The 27,159-nt window shown below is 30.9% G+C and overlaps 1 long non-coding RNA gene across 1 annotated transcript in view; it reads right to left on the reverse strand.

Moving 5' to 3' along the window:
- Nucleotides 1–8,311: 8,311 nt before the first annotated feature.
- Nucleotides 8,312–27,159, reverse strand: part of LOC118199831 (uncharacterized) — a 34,356-nt gene continuing 15,508 nt past the window's right edge. The window contains exons 5-7 of the long non-coding RNA XR_015039222.1: nucleotides 21,032–21,077; nucleotides 17,297–17,354; nucleotides 8,312–8,390 (exon numbers count right to left, since the gene is read on the reverse strand). This is a non-coding gene — a long non-coding RNA (uncharacterized LOC118199831). The remainder of the gene's footprint in view (nucleotides 8,391–17,296; nucleotides 17,355–21,031; nucleotides 21,078–27,159) is intronic.

The following is a 27,159-nucleotide window of genomic DNA, read 5'->3' on the forward strand; positions in this document are numbered from 1 at the left end:
TTTAGTAATTTGTATTAATATTGGTTTAATTTACTTAAATATTTTGAATCAGCAGAAAGAAGTTGCACACTAAATTCTCAGAAATAAATTTTCCAAAAAAAAAAAAAAAAAAAAAAAATTATAAATTTTCAATCAAATTCGTTTCTTTATCTGAATTTTTATTTAGAAGCAAATGGCATAATTGGGCTTTCGACTTTCAAATAGCATATTGAGAGATAATCATATGATGCATTTTGTATATGAAATGAAAATTAATTTTGTTTATTTAGTGCAATAAATATTTTTTTAGAAACATGTTCTAAAAAAAAAAAAGAAAAAAAGTCTGGAGCACAAAATAGAAAAGGAAAATGCAATGAGAGGAAGCTAATCAGAAACTGATGGGATCTGTAAATAAATATCTCAGAAACACAATAGTATTAGATGGACAAGCAATTGAACCAGGATCATCAGTATCAACATCTGGTTTGGTTTGGAATTTCGTATTGAAAATTTATCTCAAAATGTAAATTCATCAGCATATAATCAAGAAGAAGCCACCAATAGAAAACTTAGATGTTGGCGTAGAAAATTCGCCTGATAATAATGTAATATCTCAAAACGAAGATGTTGACTTTGAATTAAACAATCCAGCCACCTGGCCGGATACAATTTCTATAAATAGTAGAAATTATTTAATTGAAAATGGCCCTCCCCGCTTGAAAACCTAAAATTTTTCGAGAGAGAATTCTGGCAGAAAGTTTTCAGAATCATTCTATTATTTAGCCGAATGGAGAAAAAGTACATTACCGAATGAAGAAAATGTATTTAGAAATTATTGAGTACATTCAAATTCCCGAAACGCGGTTTTTTTTCTTCCGATGTAAACTATTCAGTGAGAAGCATTCATTCACAGCTTATTAAATATGGGAGTAATGATTGGGCACATTTAATCTACATTTTGAAAACACGTGGAAGCAGTGCAGCTCACCCTAAACATAGTTCAAAATGCAGTAAACTCAAAATGTCTTTGCGTAATTTATGTGCTATTGATGCAGCTCAATAAAGACTTTATGATGCAGAAAAGGTTTACTGGCAATCGGTTTTGAACGGCTTATTTATTTAATTCAATATTTAGCCCGGCAATGACTTGCATTTAGAGGTTCTTTGAAAAAGTTATATCATAGTGATGATGGAAATTTTTTTTAAGTTGGTTGAAACCATAGCAAAATTTGATCCAATAATCGCTGAGCATCTCTACGAAATTCAAACATCTCAAAAGAAGAACATTGCTCATTATTTAGGGGATCAAATTCAGAATGAAATTATAAGCATTATTTCAGAAGGAATTAAAAAGCATTTATTACATATGATTAAATCATCAAAATATTACTCACTGATTCTGGATACTACACTGGATGTCAGTCATACTAAACAGTTGACTGCTGTAATTCAATTTGTTTATAAGAACGAGGAAACCAATAAAGCCCAAATTGAAAAACATTTTTTAGGATTTTAATATGTCGACGACTTTACTGGACAAGGTCTGTTTGAATTCATAAATGGATATTTAAAATTGTTAGAACTAAATTTATCAGATTTATGAGGCCAATCTTACAATAATGGTGCTAATATGAAAGGAAAGTACAAATGATTGCAATAAAAAATTATTGAAAATAATTAAAGTGCACTTTATATCCCCTGCTCTGCCCATTCTTTAAATTTAGTTGTACATGATGCAGCTAACTTTCCATCGAAACAGTTAATTTCTTTGGAGTAGTGCAGGAGCTTTAACCCTACTTTTCTTCATCAGTTAAATGTTGGCCTTTTTTGCTACAGTATGTTGAAAATCTAACTTTAAAGCCACTCTCCAACACCAGATGGGAAAATAGAATTCAAGCTTTAAGACTGCTGAAAAACGATTTGAAGGAAATTTTGAGACCATTAATAAATATTCAAGATCAAGCAAGAGACATGGAATCAAGAACTCAAGCAAAAAATTTGATTCCAAAGGTTTCCTCGTTTAAATTCATTTGTTCTATTAACATCTGGCATGATATTTTAAATTTAGTAAATGTGGTAAATGAAATATGTAAAATTCTAAATGTGATTTACAAATCACGACTGACTTATTTCAGAACTAAATAATCGTAGATCAGATGAAGCGTATGATGCATGTGCAAGTATCGTTGCTGATGATTTGGGGGTGGAAATTGATTTTCCACAAAGTCGAAACAGGTTTAAAAAGAAACTATTTCAAGATGAACAAACCAATCAACAAACCAAGACAAAAATTTAAGGTTGAATTTTACAACATAATATTAGACACTGTTATTTCTTTAACTACTGAAATTAGTCAATTAAAAGAACATTACAATTACTTCAAGGTAGTAGCACTATATACCTAATTTAAAAAACTGGAGTGACAATGAAATTTTAAAACATTGTAAAGAATTAGAAAAAAAATTAACGGATACTAAAAATGTTAATGAAAAGGACATTGATGGGTTAAAATTGTTCGAAGAAATAAAATCTTTGCGATGTTTTACCAAAGTGGATATGTCACCTATATGATATTTTTAATTATGAAAACAATCTTGCCGATATATTTCCGAATATTGCAGTAGCTTTATGGATTTCTTTAACCCTGGCAGTTTCGGTGGCTACTGGAGAATAAAGTTTTTCAAAACTTAAAATTTTATTAAACTATATGCGATTTACCATGGCGCAGGAGAGATTTTCGGACTTGTCAATTATATCCATAGAGAGCGAAATTTTGAATAAATTAAGTATAAAGGAATTGATATGCGCATTTGTAGCTGCTAAAGCTAGGAGAATCAATATTTGAATATATTTTCTAATTTTTATATTTTACTTAAGTGTTTTATCATTGTTTTTAAAATTTATGAAATAATAAAAAACAATAAGACAAACGTGTTTTAATATTATAATTTTACAGCTTTTCAATTCAAAAGTCAAATTTTGAATACTATAGAAGAGTATTTCACATATAATTTGCAGTACTCAGCAAACAACTTTTGCAGCAAACAAAATGCAATGTTACACATTTTAAGAATCTTTTACAGCTGCGGCCAAGTTTCCTATAAACTGAGCCAGAAACTGTATAGTCTTAAAATGTGATACAATTTTAAATACAGCTTACATAGAGTTGCGTATAAAGGTTCTATTGAAAACTGTGCGTAGATTATATTAAAATTTGTGCTGTTACTAAAGGTCCCATGTGCAGTATCTTGTATAATACCTGTAAAATCAATATACAGTACAGTACAAAGTCTGAACAAAAGTGCAACAGAAATCCATGAAGGGGTGCCAAATTTCAGTTTAAACAAGGGCACCTAATACCCATGTGGCGGCCCTGGGGATATTCCCTACTCGTCATCACCAATTTCGCTCAAATTTATAGGACATGCAGGGCTTTGCTAGAAATAAAAGTACCCAAAGTGGGAACTCCAGGTGGCCAAGCATTCCTCGCACCATATAAGCCATTTACAGTAGCATGTTTGCCAAGCAGCGGTTGGCGTATCACTAAGAACTCAAACTAGTAATTCGATGATCGTGAGTTCGACTTCCCGTGTGATTTTTTTCTATTTTTTCTCTCAATTTTTATATTATTCATTTTATAATTAAGCAAAGAGATGAATAATTTAGCATAGAAGCAAGATAAAATTTAACAGAACAACTTGTTGTTAGTCGCCAAGCTCATGATGCATAGCCAAATATGTATAGTGAACGATAGCTAAATTTGATTATGATAGCCGCGAATTTTAAAGGTTTTCGAATATCGCAAAACAAAGGTGAAATTTTCCAATTATTCAAAGAAATTTTCCAAATTTGTAAAGAAACGTGGAGAAGCGGTAATAAATGAAAATGATATAAAAGAAGGTTTTCATTGTGATGACAATGCTTTTCAATCATCAATCATTCAATGAATGGTGAAATCTGTAGTATGGTTCTAGATCCAGAAAATACCACTACCAATTGTGAAGAAAGTGACAGAGAAAATTTCGATTGACAAGTTAGTCGGAATTCTCAAAATAGCAGTTACAGGACTTCAACAATGTAGCTGAATAAGAAATTATGTCTGTCTACAGAATTAAAGAGGAAGTATTAGCACAAAAAAACAAAGCAACTTGCATTGAAAGAAATGTTTAATAAGGTAAACAAATAAATATTAAGATTTTTTTTTTTTTTTTTTTTTTTTTTTTTTTTTTGTAAATTTTGATACCCTTTAGATTATACTTCATTTGACACCCTTTAGATTATACTTTAGATAAATACTTCATTATTTCATGAATCACGATTTCATATTTTTAATTTTATAATTTCTACATGCCATCTTACTAGATTTAAAGTGATGATCTAATATCTGGAATCACCAAAGTCCCAATGACTCTGGATTTCGGACTTTGTACTGTACTGTATATTGATTTTACAGGTATTTTGCAAGATCCTGCACATGGGGCCTTTAGTAACAACACAAATTTTAGTAGAATCTATGCACAGTTTTTAGTAGAATCTATGAACAGTTTTCAATAGAATCTCTATATGTAACTATATGTAAGCTGTTTTTAAAATTGTATCAAATTTTAAGACTATACAGTTTCTGGCTCACTTTATAGAAAACTTGGCCACAGTTGTAAAAGATTCTTAAAATGTGTAACATTGCATTTTTTTATAAAATTTTATAACATATTTTCACAAGGTTTCCTTCGTATGCATTATTTATGATGGCATAAACAAATCTTTCAAGAAATATTCTTACAATTCACAGATTTAAACTTTTGTAATGATATGCAAAATACTATTTTAGCAGATAGAAAATTAGGCATTTTCTTCCGATGTCCAACTTTTTCATCTGCAGTTTTACAGCTCTCAAATGATTTTAGTGAGAGTATGCTGAAGAAAATGGATAAAAGAGGGGAAGAAAATACATAGTGATCTTGAGAATATGAAAAGATCTTCATTTGAATAAAGAATAGTTCAATAATTTGAAAAACAGAAGCAGTATTTTTTTTCTTCCTTTTTTTACTTATATTTAGCATGCTCACATCTGGAAAGAAAAAATCAAATGATTAAATAGCATGCATTGTTAAGAAACTGCTGTTCGACATAGGACAAGTAATTTCCCTCTTTTTAATATAATTTACCAACTTACTTGTTTATGTGAAAAACAAAGGACATTTTTTTTCCTGCACATCTAGTGGAGATCAAACCAAACTATAAAGTATTTAATTCATTTGTCAGATGAATACTACATCATCCTTCATTTTATTTGCTTCATTTACAGATATACATATTCTTTTGCTTTTCAAGCAAGATCTCAGATCAATGCAATATTTGATTAATATAATTATTCTTTCTGTTGCTGAATAGAAATTTTTAAATAAGCAACTATAAAATTTACCGCTAAGAAGTTTTAGCCCATATGAATTAAAAGTTTATCACACTGAAATGTGTCATAAAACATTTAAGATTTATGTGATTCAGTCAGATTTCTTGTGATTTTATACCATGGCAAGAAGTCATACAAAATTTGCCTGATCTGCCCATTACTTTGACAATTAGTCAACAGCTTATCGTAAACATAATTTTGAAATTTAAAGTATGGAATTGTGAGCTGTAGTTTGGCTGTGCTTTCTATAGTGGTTAGTAAATGCCAACTTGTAGCCCCGAACCAAGAGTGTAAGTTGGAACATTGGTCTCGAACTCAAACTGCATGCAGGCCGAATTCTCAGTATCGAAATGGTTGACTTATAAGAATTTTTTTAAAACAAAATAAACTTTATTGACAAAATAAAATATTTCAAATAAATTTTATCCCACGAAATACTTATCCAAACATAGATAAACAACAGTGATAATATCCAAAGAACAAGAATTCAAATTTATATTAATTTTGTATTTTAATCTGAAATCTAAAGTTTGGTACCTGTGATATATTTCTGCTTGTTACACTTTGTAATTCAAATGTATTTACAGCTAAATATTGTATTTCCAAACTGATATTTATTTTAGTAATTCTTATATGTTTAATTAATCATTAAATAGCTTACTTAAATACCTTTTAATTTAAATTAAAAATAAACAAATTATCAAATTTTTGTTTGAGAAAACTTTCCAAGTGAAACAAAACTTAAGAATAAGTAATGACAACCTAGGCTTTTTTTTCTAATTTATTAAAACATTTCCTTGACTAGTAAATGAAGATGCTGGATTATCAGAAAAGAATCATCCGATTACAAAATTTAAGATTTTCTATCATTACAAACAGAAAATTAATATGTCATTCTAAAGGGGAAAATGCTAAATTTTTAGTTTGTGGCATTGTTTTTTCCAAATAAGTGGCAGCGCTGTTGTTAAAAAGGTGTGGAAATGGCATCTATGCAGAAGGCTTTTTGTATGCTCTCCTTTTCAAGTAGTCAGTAATAACTGTTTAGCATGAATTTAGGAGACAGTACCATACACCGCTCACTCACACCATTAGATTGCAGCTAATTATGATGGTAGCTGTATAGTTGATACAGTGCAGTCAAGTACACAGCTACTCTCTTAGGTCATCTGATTTAATCCTATGTGACTCCTTCTTTTGGGAATATGTCAAAGATCTTGTGTTCATACCACCTTTGCTCGAATTTAAACAGTATCTTTGTGATGCTTTACAAACAGTTAATTGTGAAATGGCATATTGCATTGATATTATGTGGGTGACAAAAGGAAGTCACATCCAACACCTAAAAAAAAAATGTGGAATATTTTTTTTTCTTTACAATGATATATTATTTACGATTTTCTGTTTGTAATTATTTAAAATATTAAATTTGGTAATTGGATGATCTTTCCTCATAATCATACGTGTATTTGCATATAAATGATTATAAACTTCTTTATTTCTTCTGGGCATTTGACGAAGTTTCGATTCTGATAAAGTTTGGAGCCTTCGAAAGAAATTACTAGACATTATCTTCATCCTGGATAGTAGATGCTCATCGATAAATAGGGCTTTTTTCTTATTAATTTTTAACTGTTATAAAGAGCTGTTCATATATGAATATATTCCAAAAGGAACCAATTATTCTTAGAGCAAAAATTCATAACTGACTGTAGTTATTTTTGACAAGTATGAATAAAAATTGATTAAATATGCAACCTCATATCTTTGAATAAGAATTATATCACATTTTAAATTTATTAGCTCCATTTATAAATTTTTTGATGCGTTTTTCATGTTCATTTTTAATAATAAGGAAAATAATGTAAACTCAGACTTCAGATAACTAAAATCTTGAAATCTTTGCAATGTATTTGTTTTAATTGCAGGTACTTGCGTATTATCCCATTAACCATCAAACTGTCACCAAGCAACTCAATTTAATGCCAGTTGTGAATAAGCGTGACATAACAACACACTCTTAACTTCTGTGTATTTGTTTCATGTCACTCAACTGATTCTTGATAAACCACTTTTTGGTTTTCATAAACAAAAAAAAAAAAAAAAAAAAGAAAGAAAGAAAATTAACTGTTACTGCTGTATTTTTTCCTTGCATTTTCTTAAAAAAGGGGTTGATTAGAATTTTCGGCCTGCAGATCTTCTACAGATCAGCAAGCAGTGGATTATTTTCAAAGTTTCCAGATTCTACCGAAAAAAAAAAAAAGTATATCAATGGAGATGATGCAGTCAACTGAATATAGACAACAAATCTGTAACAGGCTGAAACAGTTACTTGGAGAAAGTTTGTACTAACAATGTTCTAAAACTGAAGAGTTAGCCAAATAGGTGAAATTATTGAAAGCTTTTTAAGAAGCACTAAAAGGAAGTTGTTCGAATACTAACTGTATATAAAATAAAGTGACGTTGGTGTAATCAAAATTTCATAGGAACTTTGGTGAGATATCTGCCAGCTTTCGGGTTCGGCAGATAATACATAAGTACCCAAATACATAATTCAAATAAATATCCTCCAGATTGTGTAAAATTGCTTTAGAGTGGGTAGTTTGAGATCACTATGTTGGACTCCTGCATTATTTGGATGTGTCCTTTCACCTTCTTACAGTTAAAGGGCTGTGAACTGCCATCAGTCAAGTGTCTGGCCATTGGAGGAAAGAAATAAACCTTAAATTCCACATATTTTTTAGATATCTATTGCAGATAAGTGTTATATCTTAGTAAAGAATGAAAACAACAGTTATCTGTTAATAAACTCATAAAATATGTTTAAAACTGTAATAGCTTCTGCATTCAGAGCACTAATTCTAAGGATAAAATTAAAATGATGGGAACTTATTTATAAGAAAATAAAACTGCATTACAATGAAAAACTTTTTAAATTTTATTAGATTATGAAAGTATATGAAAATTCACTTGAAAACGTTTCATCTCTGCTCCAGAGAAATTCCTATTAAAAATATGAATAAATTATTAATATAATGTATTAAATAAGCTTAAATAATATATTTTAAATATTAATATTCAATATTTATTAAATAAGCTTTGAACCATAATAAGACATAAGCATTACATTCATAAAAAATTTTGAATTGTGTACTTTTATAAATATCATTTGCAAAGTCAGAGGCATCATGATGCCTAATCTCACTAGACAAGCCTGATGGAGAAGTAAAGGTGATCTTTATTATATATATCCAAGCACTGAAGCAGCTGCAATAGCAGAGGGATTTGAAAAGACTCGTTTAAATGTTTGAAAAGACTTAAATCAGGTAACATGGTTAGAAAATTAAATTTTAATGATGTAGAATCTCAAAAAGACTGCAAAGTCTGTATCCAAGGTAAACAAACTGTTCAACCTTTTCAAAAAGAATCAAAATTTCAAAGTGATAAATTAGTGAATATTCACTCGGATTTGTGTGGACCTATGAGAGTCCCATCCATGCTGGTTCACATTATTTTGTAACCTTCATAGACGACAAATTGTATTATGTTGAAGTTAGTTTTCTTAAAACTAAAGACGAATTAAAAAATGCATTCATAAAATACAAAGCTGTGGTTGAAAACCATCTAGGTAAGGAAATAAAAATCCTTCACTCTGATAATGGTTTTGAATACGGCAGAAAAGAATTTAATACATAACTTCAAGAATGCAAGATTAAACGACAATTCTTGGCACCGATGACTCCCCAACATAATTCGAGAGTTGAACGCATGAATTTAACTGAATTGCCCAGATCTTTGTTACTGCATTACAAAGTCCATAATCCGGACGTCGATTATCCGGAATGATCTATAATTCGGACCTCAAATCCACAAACTTACGCATGCATGCGCGTAAAGCCAGTAAATTGTTTACCCATGTGCGCTTCCGATAGTGAAGAAAGTAACAGAAAAAGTTTTTGAAAACGAAACAATTTTGATTGACAAGTTAGTCGGTATTCTCAACACAGTAATTGCAGGACTTGAAGAGTGGAACTTTGTAAGTGAACAAGAAATTATGTCTGTTTATAGAATTAAAGAGAAAGTATTAGCACAAAAAACGAAGCAACTTGAATAATTTACATTGAAAGAAATGTTTATTAAAGTAGACAAATAAATATTAAGCTTTTTTTTTTGTAAATTTTGATACCTCTTAGATCATAATTGCTCTTTATTTCATAAATTAGGTTTCATATTTTTAATTTTATAATTTCTGCATGCCATCTCACCGGATTTAAATTGATGATCTATAATCCAGAAAAACCCCTAATCGCCAATGTCCCGACGAGTCCGCGTTACGGACTTTGTACTGAATAAAGTAATCTTCCCGAATGCTTTTGGGCTGAAGCCTTGAACTGTGCTATTTATATACAGTGGTGGCCAAAATTGTGGACACTTTTGGAAATTTTTATGTTTTCGAACTTTGTATGCTTATAGAAAACATTACGTTTCACAAAATGCAAACTTGTATATATCATTTTAAAGGGAACTTATTACTGAATTCAATACAAAACACAAAATTCAATTATTGCAATACAAAAAAAGTTAAACCATAATAGTTATCGATATACATTAGATAGTGATGATCGCAGTGAGTTATCAGTACTTAGTAGGGTACCCTTTATTTTTGATTACAGCTTCACATCGATGTTTCATTGAGCTGACAAGAGTTTTAAGCTCTTCTTTCATTGTTACATGATGCCAGGAAACAATTATAGCCTCAAATAGTTCTCTTTTATTTGATGGGCGTCTCATTCGGACAAGAGTTTTCAAACGGCGCCACAAATTTTCGATAGGATTCAGGTCAGGACTGTTTCCTGGCCATGACAACAATTTAATGCTCTTTGTATGAAACCACACTTTCGATATTTTGGCCGTGTGGCAAGGAGCAGAATCCTGCTGAAAAATAAACGAAGCATTGTTGGGAAAGAGATCACTGATGGAAGGTAGAAATTTTGGTTCTAGAATAGTGTCAATGTATTTTCTGGCATTCAGTGTCCCATCGATGACATGAAGGCAACCAGTACCATCTGCTGACATGCATGACCAAATCATAACACTAACTGGATTCTTCACAGTTGCTTGAATGCAGTCAGGATGTAGCTCTTGTCCTATTCTACGTCTTACATATTTTTGCCCATCACTACCGAATAACAATATCTTAGGTTTCATCACTCCATATAACTTGTGACCACTGATCATCTGTCCAATTAATGTGTTTCTTTGCCCACTGTAGTCTTTTTTTTTCGTTGCTGAAAATTAAGATAAGGCTTTTTTCGTGGAATTCTACCTCTCAGTCCAACATCTGTTAATCTTCTCCTGATTGTTCTTGAACTGGCAGAAACACCAGCATCATTCAGATCACTTTTGATGGCCGCCGATGACATTTTTCTATCTTGGAGACATAGTCTTTTTATTCTTCTGTCATCAATAGATGTGGTGCCCCTTTTTCGGCCTTTTCCTTCTTTGTTTTTTATTGAATTTGTCTCCAGGACGGTTATTCTACGCTACGAGAGTCGACAGCAAGTTGTGGGCCGCCAGATGTCGCTGCTAGTGAAAAACAGGTCTGCCCGACATCCTATATTCTGTGAGTACGGAAGTTGTAGAAAGCGCACAAAAAAGTGTTGCCGCGTCGTCAATCAGGGTTGTGCAGTTGGCGTACTAAGTAGATAACGGCTTTGTATATGTTTTCGCCGCTGATTTTTTTCATAGTTAAACGAAGAATACGGTCGTAGATCTCTGAATCGGTGGCGAATTTATAGAAAATATGTTGATGCTTTTGCTCTGCCAGAAGATGTTATCATTGCGTATTTCAGATTGCCAAAATTTACGGTTATTTTAATTTGCGATGAACTGATAGAGTATTTGGAGCCACATTCAGAAAACAAGAACGCAGTTTCTACTGAAAGAAAGGTTATTTATACTATTCTTGAAATTATAGATGTAAATTGTAATTATATGCTTTAAAAATGTAGAAGATAATAAGTTTATTAAGCACATATAGACATCCGATAAGCTTCTACTCGATTTATGCACAGCAAGAATTACGTTTATTTTAGAATCTAACAGTTGAATACCTTACGAAGAATACTGTACACAAAAAGGAATGTCGTTCATTGTTACGCGAAATTCACACTACTGTAAAATAAAAATTTAAAAAACAATTAAAAAAAAATCTGAAATGTTTCAGATTTTAAATTACGTCCAAAGGGGCGTTTTTTTAACATTTTGAGTGTTACCTTTATTTATTAAATATCATGTTCTTTGCACTTAAACCATAAAATTCAGTTCAAGAGCAATATCGCAAAATAATGTTAAATTAAGCATATCTTTAGAATTTCCGATATACACAGTCTCGCGAGCTGGAGATAAAAGTATTTTTTTTTCTATATAACGTTGCCATTTCTCGCTTTTAAAGCATTGAGTTTGTAAATCAAAAATTTATTAAAGTTTTACAAAATATAAAATCTATAATAAAACAAATTCCAAATTTGGGATTTCAGATGCTCATATTCGCATTAGGATTTTGTCATTCAAAATTCGATGGCTCTATGTACCATTGTTTTATCACAATGCGAGAAATAGACAATCATTTATGCAGATTTTTCATTATTTAATTTCTTCAAATATAATGCAGGACTCTAACATTTTGTGGCAACAGTTTGAAAAGTGAACCGACGTTTTTGAGTCTGACGCAAAATCGCAAAACGAAAACAATAGTCCTTCAGGGACAAAGCCCCTTTGGACTAATAAAACTATAAAATAGCTTCATAATATTTTTCCAGTAGCAGTACTACTACTAGTGTGATACTTTTAAAAATAAGTTTTAGCCCAGAAGGCCATTTTGTAGCGTTTCAATTTTCAAATCGTTGCCACTAAATATCGCACTGTATTATATTTAAAGAAATTAAATAATGAGAAATCTGCATAAATGTATGAATGTTTCTCGCACTGTGATAAAACAACGGTACCTAGAGCCATGAAATTTTGAATAACGTAATCCTCCATCCTAATATAGGCATCTTGAGGCCAAAATTTGGAACTGGGAATTTGTTTTATTATCTATTTCATATTTTGTAAAGCATTTATGAGTGTTTGATTAAGAAACTGAATGATTTCAAAGCGAGCAATGGCAACATTGTACGGAAAAAAAAAGAGGAAAAAAACATTTTCATCTCTAGTGCGCGAAACTATGTATCGGAAATTCTAAAGATACGCTCTTTTTAAATTATATGATTTTGCTGTTGAATTGAATTTTATGGTTTAAATGCGAAGAACATGATATTTAATAAATAAAGGGAACACGCAAAAAATTTTAAAAACCTGCCTTTTGGGAGTAATATAAAATCTGAAAGCTTTCAGATTTTTTTTTTTTTTTTGGTGTGTGTGTGTGTGTGTGTAATTTTATTACGCTTTAAAATTGGTTTCTAAGGGAGTACTTTCTGAGGGAGACTGGCTTGTATACACATTACATATGGGGAAAGCCACGAAAACGCCGATGCGGGCAGCTCGTTCGTGGTATTCGAACCTCGGACCAAACTACCTGCGTTCAGCGACTCTATCGCTCGGCCACTGGTGGGCTTATTAGCAGAATTATACTGTATTATTATTGTATTATGCTATAAAGCAACAATGCTATAAGACTGAGACATACCTTTAGAATTTCCGATGCATAGTTTCGCGCGCTAGAGACGAAAAGTTTTTTTTTCCTCTTTTTTGTTCATGGAATAGTACTTTTGTAATCCATTAGTATTAAAAAATCATTGTTTCTTTGCAAACTTAAAAAAAAAAAAAAAAAAAAAAAAAAAAAAAGATACTGTTTATAGCAGAGTTCTCATTTTTATATTGTAAAAGGGATATTGATTATTATTAGTTTTCTATTTAATGTGTCGAAACGCTGGTTTGACAAGGACTTCAACTGCAGAAAAATATTTAAAGAAACAGTGCGAATCTGAAAAAAAAAAATCACCTTCAGTATATTTAAAAAACACTGATAAATTTATAAAATAATCTGAATTAATATAAAAGAGTTTCTTATATGAAATTATCTAAGTGCATTTAGTAACAATATTATTACCGCGAATATCGTTTTGTGTAAGGGTAAAGAAATATTTTTTCGCGCTAAATTAATTAATGGATTATTTATTTTGAGAAAAAAAAAAAAAAGGCACGAAAATCCGAGTTTAAGTTATCGCGAAAAGTCAAACAAACGTTTTGTCAAAGAACGATTGATTCATCTTAACCCGTGTTCTTCAATTTCCTATATACATCGTACATTGATTATTTTTACTTTGGTGCTTGCATTGTGAAAATAATATTACTATCTTTTAATTATTTTCACAGAATAAAATCTTTTGAGAAGGAAGAATATTTTAAATAAGCAGTTTATATATATGTAAGAAATTAAAATAACAGCAATGTAATGTTAAAAAAAAGTATTAGTAATTGTGTGACAAAAATTACAATATGAATTAATCACACATACAGGATAGATTAGTATAATTTTGGTATATATTTTATATTGAAAAAATATTTTCTTTCACGTTAATTATAGAATAAATTATCTAAAACATTTTAATGCGTGTGTGATAGCTGAATGCAGCAGCAATCGGCCATACTGTAATAGCGAATGAATTTAAAATTGTTTATTTCTAAAAAGATTTGAAGTAGGCTTAATTCATTTACTCTTATCTATTTACCGTTGCTTTCATGGTATCTCATATAACTCTATTTCTTAGTCCTAAATTCCTGCGTTAACTTTCCCCTTAAAAAACGGTTAACATAGCAGCATATTCTGCTGCGTGTTGGTCATAATACTGTTTTGTGCCATTTTTTTCGAACTACAAATGCAGCGTGTGAGTTAGTGAAATAATAGGAGAATATTCTTAGAATTCCAGCCAGCGCGCGCTATAAATTTCGTCACTCATCTGTACTGCGATTGGTCTAAAGCTCCTTGAAGCCTTGTCCCCTTTCAGTAAAGTCAAATAGACCCACCCGCCCACCAACTGAGGACCACAGAATGACTTTCTCCGATAAGTTGTGATGGGTTGTCCATACCGGTTTTTTTGAGTCAATATTGTTCCCTCGAGTTGTAGACAGATCCAGTGATCATAGAATAGGCATCCTGATATCGTAAACAAAACTTTCGGACTCCAGATGTAGTCACTGAACCATCCACCTGTCTTGCAATTTTAGCATAGGAAAGACCACTTTCTTGTAACACAATGATATTACATCGCTTTCTAGGTGTCCAATCTACTCTTTTATTTGATGTCATTACTTCTTGACTAAATATTAAAAATTTTTACAATAATTCCTACTTGTAAATGCAGTGTATAAGAAACAGGTCCTCCTTCTACAGAACAAAGCAAAATAATGAATTGTTTCAAGTGTAAACATGTCAGCTTCTACTGACAGTTACTAACATTTGATTGGTTCTCAGAACAAGAACAGTGATTGGCCAGGAAAGCTAGACATTACAAACCACTTCATAACTGTGTTTTTTATTTATATTAAAGTACATATAACTTTTTTTTTTGTATTGCAAATAATTGAATTTTGTGTTTTGTATTGAATTCAGTAATAAATTCTCTTTAAAATGATATATACAAGTTTGCATTTTGCGAAAGGTAACATTTTCTATAAGCATACAAAGTACAAAAACATAAAAATTTCCAAAAGTGTCCACAATTTTGGCCACCACTTTATATACATAATGGTTGGGAATCGATGTCAGGGAGTAAATAAGAAACCATACGAGTTATTTTTTGGCATCAAGCCAACTGTCTCACTTCAAAGTATTTGGGCAGAAATGTTTTGTACTTAATAAAAGGTTAAAGAGAAATTTGATCCTTGATCAGAACATATTTTTGTAGGATACTCGAATGAATCGAAAGCCATACAGGCTGTAGAATAAAAATTCCAAAAAAATTGATGATAGATGTTAGATTTATTGATGAATTTGAAAACCGTGCTATGTTAAAGATTTAGAAATTTTATTTTTTTAAAAATATACCTGATAAAAAGAAGGAAGAACCTTTCGAGTGTAAAACAAATATCGGCTGGTGAAATAACAGAGGACCCCTCAAATATGGCAGAAGCATCTGCTCAGTCATCTCATAAAAATGATTGATTCTGAAGCAATACCTGAAATGCAGGTCAAAAGATGGCCAGGTTGGCTGAATAAAATTAAGACTGGAAGACTAAAAAAGAAGTATCGCAATATGAACATAAAAGAGGAAGAAGCACAAATTGCTGAAGGAGGTACAAAATCCGAAATTAGAAGAATCATTAAATGGAAGATATGCTAAAGAATAATGGCATAAGGCTATGCAAAATGCATATGAAGCGCTTATTAAAAATGCTGCATGGAAATTAGAGAAATGACCACAAAACAAAAAGATAATAGGATGTCAAAGCTTGATTAGTTTCCAGAGGATTTGCACAGGAACCTGGAATTGATTTTACTGAAACCTTTGGACCTTATTCTATGTCAACTAAATTTTGTTATGTTATGGCTTATGTAAATGGAGATTTGAAAGAAGAAATTTACGTGGAACAAGCTAAAGGTTTTGAACACCAAAATAATCCTGACTATATGTATGCTTTGCAAAAGTCTCTTTATGGTTTAAAACAAAGTGGACGACAATAACATGAATAATTAGACCAAAAACTCAAAAAGTATTTACATGATAAAAACATCTCAGTGTGAGTTTATTCTAATTTTATATGTAGATGACTTAATAATAACAATATATTATTATGACTTAATACTAACACATTTATATGCTGAACTTAAAGATTAACTTTCTAAAGAATTGCAGTTTGCAGTGCTGAACCAGTTTAAGAGATTGTGTAATCAACTACTTCATCATTTTAATATTCTACTGTTATAAGTTACAAAAGCAGAAATAAGACAAAGAAAGCAGTTATTAGGTACTTCAACAGTAATTACTAGTAACTGTAATGCATAATTGCAAAACAAGACTCTTTATTTTAAAAGAATGGCATTTGAAAACGTGTACATATTTCCAACATAACAAAAAACAATTTTTCAGGTATTCTGATAATTAACAGAAGAGTTGATCTATTAAACTTCAAAAACATGTGAGGAATAAAGTAACAACTACCAAAGAATGTAAAAAATTTTAATCTTAAGGAGTAGAAAAATTTGAGTTTTAAGGAGTAAAACAGCAAACTCTAAAGGAAAACATGTTCTTTCAGAGCTTACTGTTTATCCTTAGAATTCAGCCTCTTTTTTTTTTTTTTTTTTTTTATTATTATTATTAATTAAAAACACACACAAGTTTTTTTTTCCTTCGTCATTTAGTTTTTTTTTTTTTTTTTTTTTTTTTTTTTAATAGTTGTGTTTCATTTTGCATAAATAGACATAAATTTTTATAACATTTATAATGCATAATTTTACAGCTCATGTTCATACATCTTGAACAAAATGTTTATTTCAATTATATCGTCTTTAATTATACCTCGAAGTAGTTGCTGTTATGCAAATAGTATATTTACATGCTATTAATACTAGACAAAAAAAAGAATATTCTGGTAAATAAAGAGTGGAGGATTTATGCATCACTCTAATTGCAAAAATGACTGGCCATCATTGTAGAGCCCTGAAGTCAATGTTTAAAAAATTCTACACATACTCTTTTAAAATGAAGAACCCCCAAAAGTTCAGGTGAGATGGGCCCTTCACTTCATAAATCCCCACTCTAAATAAACAACTTTTTAAAGTGTACTCCAAGATAAGCTGAACTCAAAACAAGTGAAGTCTCCCATGTCCAGCTCAGTTCATCTTGGGCCACACGGTATCATATTGAATTATAGTGTACTGTTAGATGATTTCTATTACATGATTACCTTTATGTGTTCAACATTAACTCCATGGTTTTTTAGGATTTGGAGGACTTTCTTGATTCTGAAAGAAATATATATATATATAAGGCATGATTTTGAGTATGTATCAACAGAATTATTAAATACAATTAAAAATTATAGTGTAGTTCTGAAGCTTATTTGTAAATGTTTAAATGAGCATTAAGCTCTGTGCTACTTAATTAGACATAATAAATACCTTTTAATCTTTATCCATGAAAGATATCCTGCATTTACAATTCTATAAATTAAATAACTGTCATGATATTTTATGTAAAGTTTTGTTAAATCATAAGAATATTCATGCAAAATAAATTTTAATAATACCTTTATAGACATATATTGCAGATATAACAAGTTGAAGTTAAATAACAATTATTTAAGTTAAATAACAAGTTGAAGGACATATGTTCTTCGCCATCATTTATTTTATGTCGCTTAAATGAACCGTCCGCTGCTGCATGAATGCAAATTCCATTTGCTGCTGCTTCAGCTCCAGTAGTGAATTAGACCTTTAAAACTAGCCCTGCAAATTCATGCAGCTTATGCTGATTCTTGTTGCTTTGGTATCTTTAATATATACTGCAGTTATTCATTCGTTGCAAGCCTATAAATCTGAAGGAAATGTGTTCATGGGATAAAACATTTCAGCCAAAATCAGAAATATGGAATATGTTCCGGTTTTTATTTGCAATAGATATATCTGCTGCATCTGCAGATGCCCAAGCTGTCATTTTAACAGGAACAGAGATTAATACTTGAATTTCTCACCTATGGTGGTAGTATTTTTGGTTATTAACCATTGCCGAAGTCTAACAAATGGTGAGGTGTCTTAAAAATTATTCTTATAAGATTTCATGAGAATGTATATCACTGATAATACATCAATCACAACTACATTTCACTGCAACTTCACTGGCTACCGAAGTTGCGATGATCAGCAAAACAGTACAATTAAGCTAAGTGGCTCGGAGCACAGACCAGTAATTAAGGTAAAACATTTTTCGTTCATCCTATGAATCTCCTGTTTTTATTTAATAATTGGTGCTTAATTCTCACACATACATTGTTATTGATACTGGTGATCTATATGCTTTATGCAATGTATAAGATTTTAATTTTGTTACTGTTCTTTAATCATGTCTAGAAAGAAATATGGAATAAGTTTAGTGTTGCGTACCAGATGTAGCTGTTTTCTAGTCATTAAATCTATTTGGTATCATTAATTATATCCTTTCTACAAATATTTGTATATATTGCTTGTAAATTACATGATTTGTAAACTCCAAACTAGAACAGAAACCATGTCAATGTATGAATTAAAATTAAACTAAAGATCCATCTTAGGTTGATATACATTTTGAATAAATCTCTGAAGTGAGTTTAATCAAATACTATGCCAGTTTAAAATTGCATTTTTATTTAAATTTGTAGAATTGTTTTCTGAACCTTGTCCTCTTTCATTTCTTGGTGGATTGATTTAATTAAAGCTAGGGCAGAAAGAAATATTTCTGCGAGATGCTGTGCAGTATTCATGTAATACATGGGGCAAAACGTGAAAATTCCCAAGCAGCTAGCTACCTTTCACCAAGTTTCAAACCCATATCGACTGTCAGCGTTTGGTAGTTTTATGCGCTAAATTACTGTTGACCCTGTGATTTATTGTATTCAATAAAAATACATCTCATCAATGGTTGTTTATAGAGATAATTTACTCTGCTGTATGCTGTTTTTAATACTTTTCTAATTATGTCGATAAATAATCTCATTTTTTGTGGTGGATTTTCCAATTGTATAGATTCATTAATATTATTTAAAAAAAAAGAAAAGCTCAGAAATGAACGTAAACTGTAAAAGTTATTGGCATTTATTCTGGCATTTCTTAGATCCACTAGTGGCCAGCTAAATGGACAAGAGCATTCGAACTGAATTCAGAGTGATAAAGGAACTTGCTTTATGGGATATTAGCTAATATATCTGTATGCACATTATGTAAATATGAAACAATTACTGTCAAAACGCCGTCCATAGCGATATCCCTTCATTAGCCAGGTAGCCCTCATGTACTTAAGCATCTAATTAAACAAGCTATCAGCATATCTTTTTTGAATGTGAAGTGGTGTAAGCAGAAAACTGTCTAAATATTAATAATAAATTATGTTTGAATAAAATGAAAAAATAAATTAACTTCACAATTTGCTTATTGCTGCAAGATTTCATCATTACCACTGGATTTTATTTTGGATGTAGAAGAGTAAAAATAAAATTGAGTTAAAAATTTGTAATCAAAATGTTAAAAATGTATTTTATCACATTCATGGCATGAAATAACATATGTTCCAAAATGCTTTAAGAAATACAATGAAAATAACTTTTATTTACTTATCGGTTATTCAAGCTCGAATTTTCTAGGCTGTAATTTCTGAGAAGAATTTATTAGGCCACTAGCATCTTTAGCGACATTTTGTTAACAGTACTAAACTCTTCAAAGATATCTGTAGCAAATTTTGTAGACTATATGTACTAGTCATTATTTAAATGCTCAGAACCTGAAGAAAAATAAGGAGATAAATTGATTTCAGGATCAGAAGGAAAATTACAAATAACTGTTGCAGCAATATCCCTTTAATACAAAAAGGGAAGGAGACCACAAATAAACAGGTAAAGATTACCGAAATGCCACTGGATGATTGGATATTATTTTGTGAAATTATTGGGCCAAGAAAATATGAGCCAAGGTAATGGATCGGCAACTTTTTAAATGACTAATTTTATTAAGATGATGAGCCATGCGTTTTTGTAATACTGAGTATAAAGAGAAGCAGTTGTGGAGAGTTGATTGGTAGCACTTGTACCCTCATGCTTCTGACCTTTATTTGTAGCGAATAAGAATTTTTGTTTCACTGTAAGCAATAACTATCTCCTTGAGGTGCTTGTACTGTTTTAATGTTATACCAAATTTAAATAAACGCAAATATAATTTTATGAATATCGTTCCATTGATACTGCTGGTCCAATTTAACATGCTTCTACTTTAGTATTTAACATGTCATGAACACAGCCAAGCTGATATTTCAGCAATCTGCCCTCATGAAATTTATTTGTATATGTTTAATTCAAAGTTTATGTAACATATGAAAAATCTTAAGCAACTTTAAAATAATCTGAAAATTGTTTTGTAACCAGATAAATGGATTCTAGCAGATTTATTGTGAAGTTTCTGTTCATGTTAATTTGTGGAAAGGTACTTTTCGATTATCCACAACCGCGTTTCAACACTAAAATAGAATTGTCATATTTTTGGTATATTTTTCAGGTATACACATGGCAGCAACCAACCTATGGATGTGTATACCATACAATTGTTTCAATACGCGTAAATTTACACACTTTATATTTAAGGAACATTACTAAATAATGTCTACTGACTAAAAATACCCAGCCATTGAGATTTTTTTTTTTCAGTAAAAATTCTTGTTTCCTGTAAAATGCTTTCTTTGTTCTGCTATTTTTTATGAACAGAACAAAATCTGTGTTGTGTTAAGGTAGTCAAACAAATATTTTCCACTCATTCACAAAATTACCAATGAGAAGATGACTCTCCGTGGGGTGTGTGGATAATCAGAAAGTAGCTGCAGGAAATTAATCCTAAAACTTTGAAACAAAGGTATATCTCATCAGTTTCAAAGTAATCCAAGAAAAGGAGATTAGTATACTTACTGGAATTTGCAAATCTTCCACATACTACGCAGCTGAAGTGGTAGAACTAGGAAAAGATAAAACAATAACCTGAAATTATCATTGTACTTTATATAACTTATAAATATTCTAAATATTGATTGACATTTTTCGAGCATCATAAAAAACCCGTATGACTTAGAATTTGAATACTTGCTAATTGATGGAATATTTCTTCATCACTAACGAGAAGAAACTGAGTTAAAGAGGTAAACCTTAGAATTACTTTTCTACAAAAATAAAAGAAACTCATAAATCTCGCATTCTTTGACTCTGTTTTCCACCGTTACTGTTTTTTTTTTTTACCAAGAATGTATTTCTTACTCGATAAATGTAACTATAATTCATCTATTCATATGAAATAATATGCGAATAGATCTGTTTCTGTACTGTATTCCTGATTTATGAGAAGGTTTATTTATTTCAATAATTTTATGCTTTAATTAGCAACCAAATCCCAATAGACTTCCACTCTTTGCTTTTTGAATGAAGTTGCATGTAAAATATTTGCAATATATTTCACCTGAGTATTTTTTCGTATTCATTAACCCTCTGAGCGGCCCGCGTTTTTGGATCTGTCATGAAGACCTGTATTTAAAAAGCCTTTATTAGCTAAATAGGTATATTTACCTATTTTACACTCTATTTTCATAAACTTGCATTCATTAAGATGGCATTTATATTAATGAAAGTAAGAAAGCAAAATATCTTAAATTATAAGCTAACAAGTGACAAAAAATCTCATGACCGGGTAAAGCCAATCGTGGCACTCGGAGTGTTAAAATGTCATTTTTTATAAATAGTTGAAGTCCCTTAGGTTCATTTGGTCAAAATTTTATTACTCTAATTATGTGCCAGATTAGTCCTACTGCAGTTCAGTACACTTTAACATCAGAAAAAGCGCAAGTATCATTTTTAGCGATTTTCTTCAACATCGACATATTTCAGTAAAGTGGATAAATTGTATTTTATTTGTCATTAGATAATTTTTTATGTGATTTTTATTAGTAACTGCATTAGTATTTAACAGAATGGTTTTGTATTACAAGTAATATAATTCTAAAAACAGAGCGCATATTTAAATGATTAACTGAAACTGTATCATTTGAAGGTAAAATTTCTAACACCTCTCTGTGCATAACTTGACAAGTTTTCAGATTCTAACTGTATTTTCTTGTTTCCCAAGAAATCAGCTATGTTAATTAATAGTCAGAAAATAATTCAAACATTATCTTTGTTTAACTGTCTGCAGTCTTTTCCCTCTTTTTATTTAGAGAAAGATTCAATCTTCATGATTTGAAGTGTTGAAAGGGACAGTATACTCTTTTTAATGAAAAGGCACTTTATGAAGATTACAAGCAGTTACTACAAGATTTGAACTGCTGAAACTAATCTCATTGTCATATCTTACTTTAAAAAGAATCTGATTCTTCAGATTATGGCAAAGCACAAGCCTTGTCTTATTGAAGGAAGTAGTGCTTTCGTGGAAGACTTCTTAAGAGAAATGGCCATGTAGCCAGCCCATTCTCTAGTCTGATGCTAGGTCAAACTACCACTGTTCATAAAGTTTACACTTGGCTTCTATTGCGTTGTTTTATTAAAATGAAGCAAGTAACTGAGAAAATGCTTCCCCCCAACAATTTTTTGGTATAAAAAGATATAAAATTAAATACTCCCAATGATATCAAAAATTAAATCCTCTGAGCAACTTCAAATATGGGTGCCCAGTCTTTTAAACTTGCCCCAGCAATCTTGTCATGGTTTATATGTATATATAAGTGTGTGTCTAGATACACTGACAAGTCAAAACATTATGACCATCCCCACATTTTTCAATGAACCCGTATGGATGACGTGGAGAGCATGTGATTAAATGGGAATGGTATTTAACTGCTGCTGGAGAAGGTAAGAAATCATTCTTGCGCTTACTTTAATGAGTGCTGATCTAAGCAAATTTGATAGAAGGCAGGTTGTAATGGCCGAAGAGTCACAATGAGTATCTCCGAAACTTAACGACTGGTAGGTTGTTCATGATCTGCCATAGTTAGTATTTATGCATAGTGAATAAATGATGGTAAAACCAGCAGTAGATGCCAAGGTGTTGGATGTCTATGCATCATCAAAGGAAAAGAGTACAGACCATCTGAAATTTGAATTGTCCCTCTGGATCTAGTAACCTGCGGCAACTCTTTATTTACTTGAACTCTGAGTGATAATTAGAGAAGCTTCATCTGCTGATGAAATCCCCAATGAATAAAGATTCTGAGCTATTCAAAATAATGCACCACTCTTGAGTTTGAACGCTGGCATGTTGACTTATACCATTTGTACCAGGAAACAGTTCCGATATTCTACCAAAAGACAAAAGTAATTTTTTTTCTGTCATGAGTTACTACTAAAACTATGTCTCTCTATTTAAGATCACAAGCTCGAGATGTCTTCCTTAATAAAGCTGCAAGATATTCTTGGTGAAATCTGTTTCAAAAAGCATCACATATTCTGGATATAATGTTGTCTGCATTTTTAAAACTTTGTGCTACTGTCATGCCTGAAATTAGGAATTGAATGTGTACATTTCCTCATAGTTCAGACTAGATTTCCCAATGATTTTTCTTAATATTCTTAATATTAATCGGATGCTCCCACCATGGAGTGCCAGGGGTATAAAATTCCAAATAATGGCCTCATCATTCATCTGTTGAGACACATATTTGAAATCAGTTAAGGAAAAAGCGTTACTTGTACCAGCAAAAGCGGTTCCATTGTAAAAATTACTGAGGGTCTTCCATGTCTTAAAGTGATAAAAAACCTGTAAAAGTGCTTTTGTTGACAGTGAAGTTGAAAAGTTCTAGGTGAACGCAATGGTACACTCCACAGAAAAGGACAAATCCCTACTCTCATTTTGTCTTTAAGAAGTAAAGGACCTGCAAAGTCAGTTTCAGTAATTTGCATCTTTCATTCGATCTCCTGCCAGTGATGGTGCTGGAGGATTCACATTTTTTGCCAGAATAGGGTTTACAAACAATGCAAGTCCATATAACAAGTAAAACAGATTTTCTCCCAGATAAAATCCAATATTATTTCTCTTATGTTCTTCCATTGTTAAAACTCTGACAATGGGTGGTTGCTGGGTGAAATTGCTGGAGTTGTAAATTAGGATGTATGATCTCTTTGAAATATTGCAGATTTAGATTGTATCTTCTACAAAAAGGCTTAGAGACTAACTTTTTATCTTTTATTCCTCTAAAAGAACTGCTTTGAATAAAATGGATAATTACTTTTTCTGCATTATTTAGTTCAATGGCAGTACGCTCAACTTTCTCTTCTCATGTTTTTGTAGTTATTCACAAATTGATAAATCCTATTCTAACAGTTTTTCTATAACTTGAAAGACGGTTATTTAAAAATCATAGACACTGACATTAATCATAGAGGAAACTATCTACCTCTTCTTTTCTTTGGCAATTTTTTTGTTGCTAGTAAAAGTATAATCATAGATGAAACTATCTACCTCTTCTTTTCTTTGGCAATTTTTTTGTTGCTTGTAAAAGTATAATCATAGATGAAACTATCTACCTCTTCTTTTCTTTGGCAATTTTTTTAGTGCTTGTAAAAGTATTCCTTGGCCACTTTTTTGGTAGTAAATAAAACCACTGAGGTCCCTCCCACCATTTTGATTTCTCTAAATATCAAACAGAGCAATCTGTGCTGCACAAATTAGCTGGATCTAATATTCCTGAAACATGCCTCCAAAATTCTTTAACTGTTAACTGTCTGATTTGTTGTACTTTGTTATGAAAAAATATATATATATATATATCATACTTCATTGCACTGTATCCTGAATCGCTCCAGAAATAAATTTTATGTGTGAAGTCTCTCAAGGTATTTGCACAAAATGTGCTGAAATTGTAGCTCCAAGTAGTTCTAACCATGTTATTGCAGTTATTCGCTTTCCGTAGAGAGCTGCTGTCACTTTAGCTCGTAACAAGTAAGCATGAAGAGAATTTTTAGTTTCAACACAAACAAAAGTTATAGTCATATATGCAGTTTTACTTGTTTCACAGGAGAAATGTAAAGATAGAGGCTGTATTTATTATTTATTATTTATCTTGGTATTTTCAACTTCTGTAAATGGTTTAAGCTATTTAACCACTTACAGGATTCAGACTCAGTTTCTGCATCAACTGCTTGATCCTAAAATAGTTTCCCTCTTCACTTTTTCTTTAAGACTAAAGAAAGTAAATCTCTAACATACACTTCTATCAAATCTTCTTTACCGTAACGTGCTTTTAATTTCTCTAATGCTTTGTTATAACTTGTCAGAGCTCAGCAGATAATCCTCTCTCCTTAAATGTTGTAAATATGCAAATTTGCCATGATTCTATGAACTTGGATCACTATCAGTCTTTTTAAATTTTCCCCAAAACCCTTAGCAGTTTTTAATATTACCATCAAACGATGGCAGTTTTAGTTTAGGATAGCAAAGAATTGTGTCTTTCAAAACATTGTTTGAGGGAATAGCAAAATTACAATCTACAATAACTAAAAGGGCTGAAACCTTAGATTCTAATATTCTTTATTTATAAATAAAAGTTTCAACCTGATCAAACTCCTTATATATTCACATTTCATTTTTTTTAATTAAACACTTCATTTCTAATTAGCTGTGCACATTGTAGCATTTATTTCACTTTCTCTTCCAACAATTTGAATTTCTTAAGCTTTTGATCCTTGGATTAGATCCAAAGATCTTTGGACTTTCAACTTTTTTACAATTATTTAATGCTTTAGTAAATAATCTTCTAAATTGAGTACACTTAGTTTTCATTGCATCCATCATAAACAAAACAAAAACAAAAATTAATTTATTCACAAGTAATACTGTTGTGGATGCGAGATATTCCAAAAACAACTCTTTTGTTGAATCAGCTCAGACATCAAAATAACAAAACTCCAAAGAAAAGTCCTAATACAGTTTTAAAAATGACATGTTTATTCTTACTCATTAGAATTCTAATCATAATCACAGTCTCTCGATACATTGCTGCTACCACAAAAAAAAAAAAAAAAAAAATTCACAAGAAAAATGGTTATTCCAAATTGGAGATAGTATGTGCTAGCTTAGTACATTAATATTTATCATACATTCTTATTTTTATTGATTACTTATGCAGATAATATTTTTAATTAGGAAATTGAAGGTGGTTTATATCGAAACGTTTTATCTCTGAGAAATTTTGCAAATTTTCTATTTAAAAATACCATATAACTTTATAATGTTATTTTTAAAAATTATAGTGAGTGTAGCCCAAACTCTAAAAACAGCAGGGAGCTATAAACACAGTTCAGAAACCTTCCATTGAAACTAATTCTAAGAGGATGGGTTTCTAGAGAAAATTGCTTATTGAATTTATCATTCGAAGGTTTGATGGCTCACCAGCGGCCAAGTAGTAAAGTCACTGAAACCTGGTAGTTCAACCTGGGTTCACTTTCAGGCAAACGGGCTACCTGCACAGGTGTTTTTGTGGTTTTCCCCATGTATAACATAGATACAAGGCAGTTGACCTGAGAAAATCCCCCACAAAGGCATCTTGTCCCTTACTCAGATAGCCTTTGTGTGATTTGATGTAATCAAACCAACTAATCATAGCTGTGCTAGCAGTTTTGAACAGACAAAGAAAATCACGAAACTTGAGATAAAAATTATCATTAAGGGAAGTAAGGCCTTTTTTGCCTTAACAAAAAAGTTTTTTTTAATTATTCTTTTTAAAAAATTAGAGTTACTGTTTCTTATTCCAAAAATATATATATCATGTTTAGGTTTTAAGTACTACACACTTGTAATTAATAGGCACACTATTCAAATTAAGATTCAAATTAAGATAGGCACACTTTTTTTTTTTTAAAGAGAGTTTTAAGAAGTAGCTTTTAATTGATACTATCAGTATATTTTCTAATTATTATTCTCGATTTATGTCAGCAGTATTGTGCAAAATTTCTATTCAGAATTACAAAGTTAGCAACAAAAAAAACTTTTCAGATTATCAAGTTTAAAGAATCATTTACTTCAGCAGATCCATGACTGAATCATAGCTTTTAAAAGTAGG

Source organism: Stegodyphus dumicola, chromosome X2 (genome assembly GCF_044657685.1).
Source record: "Stegodyphus dumicola isolate Sdum_Otavi_A_Nest chromosome X2, ASM4465768v1".
NCBI classification, from domain to species: domain Eukaryota; kingdom Metazoa; phylum Arthropoda; class Arachnida; order Araneae; family Eresidae; genus Stegodyphus; species Stegodyphus dumicola.